This window comes from Bidens hawaiensis, unplaced genomic scaffold (genome assembly GCF_021521415.1).
Source record: "Bidens hawaiensis isolate Kalapana, Puna unplaced genomic scaffold, B.hawaiensis_p1.1 tig00012972_1, whole genome shotgun sequence".
NCBI classification, from domain to species: Eukaryota; Viridiplantae; Streptophyta; class Magnoliopsida; order Asterales; family Asteraceae; genus Bidens; species Bidens hawaiensis.
The window spans coordinates 448,692-456,680 of record NW_027492086.1 but is presented as its reverse complement, the minus strand read 5'-3'; the positions used below and the strand labels follow the sequence as shown (position 1 = coordinate 456,680).

The window sequence follows — 7,989 nt, the reverse complement described above, 5'->3', positions numbered from 1 at the left end:
TTATTATTCAAACTGAATCTTAAGGTATGATAGAACCACAGATTGAGCGTAAGCGTAATATTCAAATACAATATCTTACTTTGCGCTAATTAATAATATCCTTTATTCTGATTAAAGCTATTAAAAAATGTTGTTTTATGACTAACTGTTACACCGATAGATATCGAGATTCGGTAGCCTTATGTCGGATGAAGAACCGTTGTTGCCTATAAAAGATAATTTTGATAATACACTCTCGAGTCCAAACTGAATCTTAAGGTATGATAGAACCACAGATTGAGCGTAAGCGTAATGTTCAAGGCGAGAAAGTTTTGTATTATTATTATTATTATTATTATTATTATTATTATTCAAAATCATTCTGCAAGCTGCACACTCACACATAGTAACTATTTCGATGAACGAAGTAGAAGTGACGCTTCCGTTATCGGTAAACCAGCTGATCAAGGAGATATGCGTACAGAAGCTTCTTCCAATGCCGGACGTGGCTGCTCGGAAGTCTCTTTCGAAGATCAGCGAAGAGTCCGCCGTTGACGTCTTGAAGCGAATCAGCTCGACCTCGACTTCGATATATAATCTCAGTGGATTCATTGTTTATATGGTCAAGCAGTACGGACATTCTACTTCCGCCCAGACCATTCGCCTATCGTCTTCTTCCTCTACAAACTGTACGACTCCTCAAAGTGAGTTTAGGTTCGGTTCGGTTTTGCCATTCAAGCTGGGGCTAAAATAATATTTTATTTTGCCCTAAATCATTTTGTTAATTAGTAAGTGTAACTAACTGATTATTATAGATTTCGGTTGGTATTTTTGGTTTCAAGCACACCACTAGATTATTATAGCATTTTGAATTATTATACAGAAAGTACATTATATGAATTATAACAAAACTTTATCATGATTTAGTATTTTATTTACTCAATATCCAAGATGTTTACATGCTTTTCGGGGTAATTTAGTACTTCATAATCATTGTTTTCTGTCAAATTGATTTTCTAATACAGGAAATGCAGCATTATTATATCAATCTCCAACTTTGGAAAAGTTTTTTGAATCACCTTGCTTTAATAAGAGTCCTGCAAACACCACCCATTCCGGCTTATCTTGTTCTAGTTTGAGAGACGAAATTCCTGCTTACGGCCCACCTGTCAGCCACAGTGTTTCACCTGGTTCTAGTTCAAAGGGCACAAATGGTAACAACCAAGTGGACCAGAACTACTATGGCTCTCAAAGGGCTAGCGATTGTGGTTCACCAGTTCAAACGAAACTGTTTACACCAAATTCTGGTTCAAATGGTAACCAAGTGGACCACAACTTCCTTGGCCCTTCAAGGGATAGAAATTGTAGTACTCTGGTTGAAAAGAAACTGTATACCTCATTTGGTTCTCCAACTAGAACCTACAAAATAAGCCCGCAGTCACTGATTCTTGCTGAGCTGGAATTCAGGAAGTTATTTATGTTACATAGTTACATTGGGAGGTTAGTTAGTTGCTACTGATGGACCCTTTTTTGTGCGATTGTGTATTATCGTGATTACTCCACCCAACTTTTCATGCAGGAACAAGTTAGATGATTGTGTCTCTGTTGAAGACGCAATCGAAATAAACTCATTGAAATCGTTGCAAATGTTTGATTTTGAGGACTGGATGTGGAGAAAATTCGGCAGCCGTAACTGCCAACTGTCTGATAGAGCCATGGTACATGATCCTATTTCCCGTTTTCTGTAACAATGGGTAGTAATTGGATGTCATGAGTTTGAATATGATGCCATTCTGTTTATTTGTTTAATTGCAGTATCTTGACTGGGATTCCGGGAAGACACACTTTTATTATTGTTATGTGAGTTCTGATGGTAGTTACCAGTTTAAGGTTTGTGTTTTCTGCTCTCACTATCAATAGTTATGAGTTATGACAGAGGATGATTCATAAGTTATATATTGTGCTTGGTTATATAGAAATACACAAATGTTCTCAGAACAAAAATATTAGATATTGCCTTTACATGCTTAATTTATAATTCTAGAAGTGTTTTCTTTGAAGTTCACTTGTGACCTGGAATGCTAGTGTTGATTAATTCACATAAAACTTAACCTTGGATAATAATCTTACCCTGTTTCCACACAATCTATGCAACAATAAGAATGCCATATAAGACTTATGGGAGATTTGAGTCAAACTATCTCCTCTATATCTTTTAATTGTTATAAAGGATTTAAATGTTCTTGATGTTTACTACTTACTTATTTGAGTCAAACTATTTCCTTATATATCTTTTAATTGTTATAAAGTCTTATTTGTCAATGGCTTATTATTTGTTTATGTAATTTAATCTCCATATAATAATTCAGGGTCCATGTCTTGATAACCGAAAAACTCACCTGCAAAGGGAACTAGGAGACGAAAACGTGTTGATTGTCAAGTTCGCAGAGGCTGCAGACATGATGACTTGGAGAAATTATGAAGTGATTGCAGAAGCAGGGATTCTTGTCGGGCTAACATGTTATCGCTTTTTTGGTAATTTCATAAAATGCAACTTTAGCCGGTACAAAATGTGCTATTGGTATCTTATGTATGACAACCCTTATTTTATTTTATTTTTTTTAATATTTTGATATCTCAGTATTCAAAGACGAGGGCAAAGAAAGGCAAACTAAGGGAAAAGAGTACAAGAAACGAGGGTCATCCGTGAAATGCTATTTTGTTAAAAGGGAATCTATTGCACCATGTAATGATAGAGACACTTTCTTAACAAGTTACAAAACTACTCATGATGTATGGTGTCTCTTCATGCATTTGCATACAGTTTCTACCATAGCCAAGTACAATGCTAGGTTAGTACATCAAAGATGACCCATTAACAATAAGTAAACGGTTCAAAATTAAGTAAATGCATATATAGATAAGGCTGCAAACGAACCGAACCGAACCGAAAGAAGCCTTGTTCATGTTCGTTCGTTTAGTATTAAACTTGTTCAAGAACGGCTCATAAACGCTAACTGAATGGAAAATCTTGTTCGTGTTTGTTCGTTAAGGAATTGAACTGGTTCACGAGTGCAAACGAACATGCACCATTTAAGGGGAAAAAAACAGCATTCTTAATCCAAAACATTAGACATAGTCACCTTAACTAAATATAAAGTTAAGCACTTGAGATAAATCGTTAATAATAGTCATAAGCATAATCATCCCCAATCGGTGGTTTTATTCTGATAATGTAAACGGATCACAAGTTAGATTTGTTGTTAGGAAAGCAAGACTTTATAAAACAAACCTCTAACAAAGTGAACTGAACATAAAAATTAAAATTATAAGATTTAAATGTTAGGTTGGTTATTACAAATAAAATATCATAAAAATATAAAACAAACCTTTAACTAACAAGCATAAACAACGAACGTAAACGAACATAAATGAACACATTACCGAGCGTTCACGAACACAAATGAACGAATGTGGCCTCTGTTCATGTTCGTTCATTTATTAAACGAATGGACGCAAACGAACTTCCTGCCAAATGGTTCTCGAACCGTTCGCTGAACGTTTGGTTACAGCCCTATATATAGACACTTGTAATGTTCTTATATGTAATGTAGGCTTTCTCTTATACTATCTACCACAATAAAGCTTCAAGTTGATCTTGCTTCAGTGACGGTAGAAGAAATTGAAGACATTCCTTGCATGGTATGGCTTCTTGACTTTTCTTCTAAGTAGTCAACTATCTTTATCAGTTATCACCCTTTGACTTGTGTTCTGATACTGGAAAAGTCAAACTTTATGATGATTGCAGAATGAAAAGGGTTTTACTGTGTGTGATGAAGATGGAGAACCATTGATACAAACAGACGGGACCGGGTTCATATCTGAAGATCTAGCTGTCTTGGTCCCAAACGACTTTCATAATGCAAAGTATCCAAAAGATAAAGATTACGAGGTTAAAAGCTTAAAACTTAAAAGCAGCTATTCTCTTTGCATTACTTGTACATACATAACTCTATAATATAGAGACATCTTTGGTAAATTTGTTGCTGTTGACAGAAGTTTGACCTTATTCAACCGAGACTGTAACAGCAGGCTTAGTTAGAGAAACGGTAAGTGGAATCAGTGCTTCATGGTCTATATGGTTAGTTATACTAAGTTGATAACTTTTTACTTTATTTTGATTTTACCATACCAGCCGTTGCTGATCCAGTGTCGTTTGTTTCATGAGGGTTCTGCTGTTAAAGGAACTCTTCTTGTTAACAAGACGGTACTAAATAATCTTATTATAAGCAATTTATGTAGAAACTAACATTTTTCTTTCAAATGATTTTGTTAGCTTAAACCAAGAACAATTCAGGTCAGGACATCGATGATTAAGGTTAGGAAAGATCCAAAGTTGTCAGATATGGAATCTTTTAATTCTATTGAAATAGTTTCTGTAAGGTACATTTCGTATGATTCTTTTATCTTTCATCTCATGTAAGCTTGTAAACGAGCCGAATGGGCACGAATGGGGCTTGTTCGTGTTCGTTCGTTTATCTTTAACTGAACAAATGAGCGAACACAAACACCTAAACAAATAGATCTTTTTCATGTTCGTTCGTTAAGAAAATGAATATCCAAATTAAACGTGAATATCCAAATTAAAGACTGCAATAAATATCATCATCTTTGCATCCAACATTTCAAAAGTAAATAAAGGGTTCAAAATATGAAAATCAAGTTGGTATTAAACTAATATTAGTATTGAATTTGAATTAATATACAAACGAGTGAATACATATGAACGATTATAAATGAATGCGAATAAACAAACATAAATGAACAAACGAGATATCTGTTCATGTTCCTTCGCTTCTTAAAGAAGGGCATTAAACGCCCCCCTCCCTTCCCAATTGTTTTTTTGCAGTCATAGACCATATGAGGTTAAACTATCAAAGAATTTGATAGCACTTCTAACCATTGGAGGTGTCCCAAACGAATATTTTTTGGACTTACTATCGAGCACCTTAAAAGAACTTCAAAGGGTATCCTTCGACCCTCGTGCAGCTTTTCGAAGTAATTAAGCATTCAAATAATTATTTCCATTTTTTATCCAATTCTTTTTCAAAACATCCTTAATCCTTATTAATCACCATGTTTCTTTTGCAGTCGCTAGCATTTATAAAAATATAGATGATTCTGGAATTTGCATGGAGATGTTCGGGGCTCGGATTCCTCTTACCGAACCATTCTTTCAGCGTCGTTTATCTCAGCTGGCTAAAGAAGAGAGAAAAGGACTTGGTGAAGGAAAAATCCCACTAACTGAAAGCTTCTATTTATACGGAACAGCAGATCCTACGGGAATATTAAATAGTGATGAAGTTTGCGTTATTCTGTAAATATTCATTTTTAATTTAAGTACATCTTCAAAATATTACACTCATAAGTTTTGTTTAAAAATGCAGTGAGAATGGGCAGATATCGGGCAAGGTTCTAGTGTATAGGAATCCGGCCCTTCATTTTGGGGATGTACACGTTTTAAACGCTCGGTATGTGAAGGAGTTAGAAGATTATATTGGAAATTGTAAGTTCGGTATATTCTTTTCCACAAAAGGAAAAAGATCAGTGGCAAATGAAATTGGAAATGGGGATTTTGATGGGGATATGTATTGGGTCTCGAGAAACCCTCAGGTTAATATTATCTTATAAAAAAATGATCAATGATGATAGTTTGTTACTAATTTATTGTTTAACATTGTTGTTGCCAGCTGTTGCATTACTTCAAACCGTGTAAGCCGTGGACACGCATTTACTCGACACCAAGCGCGCCTAGTAAGAAACTGAGTGAGTTAACATCTGAAGAATTGGAGAGTGAGTTGTTTAGACTACTTTTTTCAAAAAGAACACACAGGTGCATTCATTTTCTGTATACTTCCTTTTATAACTGGGGTCTACAAATACTCGGTTAACCAGTGGCCTTTAATGGGTGTTTATTGGTGTGATTTAACAAACACTTTGTACCAATACAGTAGTGCAGCTGGAACTGCAGCCCATAGTTGGATGGCGTTTATGGATCGGTATCTAATATTGCAAGATGGTGATAATGAAAAAGATGCTATTAAGAACAAAATGTTGCATTTGATTGACTTGTATTACGATGTCTTAGATGCGGCTAAAAGTGGCAAAAAGGTTATTTCTGTATTTTTACCTATGTTTTACACCAATATGGCGATATCTATCTTTAGCACTTGTTCCTGCAACAGGTGGAAATTCCTAATAATTTAAAGGCAACACGATATCCTCATCACATGGGTCGAAAACCAGAATATCACTCGACTTCTATTCTTGGAAAGATTTTTGATGAATTTCAGAATAGTAAAAATGAGAAGTTACCAATGCAAGGTGAGCCTGCTGACTATTGTCTTTATTTCCTTTTCATTAAGTTTTTTTTAGTTTATACCATTTTTTTCTTGAATTTGTGCAGAAATCTGGAAATTACCACAATTCAACGTCAACATTCCTGATTCTTGCTTGATTATATGGGACGAAAGATACCAAACCTATAGACAAGAGATGGCACATGCATTGACAAAAAACGATCAATCGAAAAAAGATGCTTGCAGCAGGGTGATCACAAAGTATAAGCAGGTATATATATTTGTCTAACTGTTTACAATAAATTTGGACTGGCACATAAATTATTTGAAAATAGGGATGTGTTTAATAAAGAACAAATTTTAACTAGGGAATCACATAATACTTGTACGTAGTGTATACCAGATTTAGCGGGAGCGAGACGGTTAACCCAATATGTCAAGTGTTTATGTAATTATGTTGTTATCGCAAAACCTATGAAAGTGCCACGTAGACAATTAAAATCCATGCATTCGGTTTGTTTCGGGTTAAACCAAAATAACTGAATTCAAACAAAAACCTATGGTTTGGTTTCATATTTCCGTAACAAACCGAATTATTGGTTAGGTTTTGATTTCTTAAAACTGAAAAACCCGAACCAAACCGAATGTATGGATTTTAATTTTTTATTTTGAATGTTAAATAATTTATAAGAATTTAATAAACAGTGTAACCCAAATATTTTAGCCTAAATAGGTAATAAGCAATTGTTCGGCCTAAAAGTGGTTTTAAGCCCAAATGGTAAAACCGAAACGAACCGCACCCAAACCGAAACCGAACAGTTTTCAAAAACTTAAACCCGAATTTTGGGTATCTGGTTGGGTTTGAGCTCATGACCGATCCATGCACACCTCTAATACTTTTTAAGATTAATTATGATGGAACCATCTATTTGAATATACCTGCAAATGATATTTAAGAAAACAAAAAAGGCTATCGAATACTAATAAATTATGATCCAGATGTTATACGGCGCCTTGGATTTCAAAGATAGCACGCGCAACATTGAGGATGTGTACAATGAAGCTCTTGCGATTTACCATATTACTTATGATTTGGCGAAAAGCCAAAAAGATGTTGGAAAATGTGGGTTTGCTTGGAAAGTTGCTGGTTCAGCCCTTTGTGCGTATCACCGGAAGGTACACTGTATGAATACGGGTGAAAGAGAAATCACATTTCTATCCTCATCATTTGATGGTATATTTTAAGTTATCTTTGTTTACTAAGTACCCTTAGGAAGTGTCTGTAAATATAGCATGTTGTAGAGTAACAATGACCATTAACCGGGTATGAAGTTGTATATATGTGAAGACATGGAATTCGAAGTTTAGGTTGATGGGTGACGTCCGATGACTTGAAATCCTGAATCCTCTATGCGTCTGGCCGTCGGACGTGGGGGTGTTAATTATGTATTGTTTGGTCATGTCCATGTGTTATGAGATGGTTAATGACAATACCGTTTGAACATGTTGGAAGAAAACTTCCTTGTATCTTAGTGAAGCCAGGCCTGAGAATAATCTAACTGTTTGAACATGTTGACTCATATTTTTCTTAGCATCATCTGGACCAATGGGTTTGTTCCAACGACGCGTCTGGTATTTTGTCGGTTGCTTC

At 35.1% G+C, this 7,989-nt stretch overlaps 1 pseudogene; it reads left to right on the top strand.

Moving 5' to 3' along the window:
- The first annotated feature begins 397 nt into the window (after positions 1 to 397).
- On the top strand, positions 398 to 7,583 carry LOC143542785 (putative RNA-dependent RNA polymerase 5; annotated as a pseudogene).
- The last annotated feature ends 406 nt before the right edge of the window (positions 7,584 to 7,989 follow it).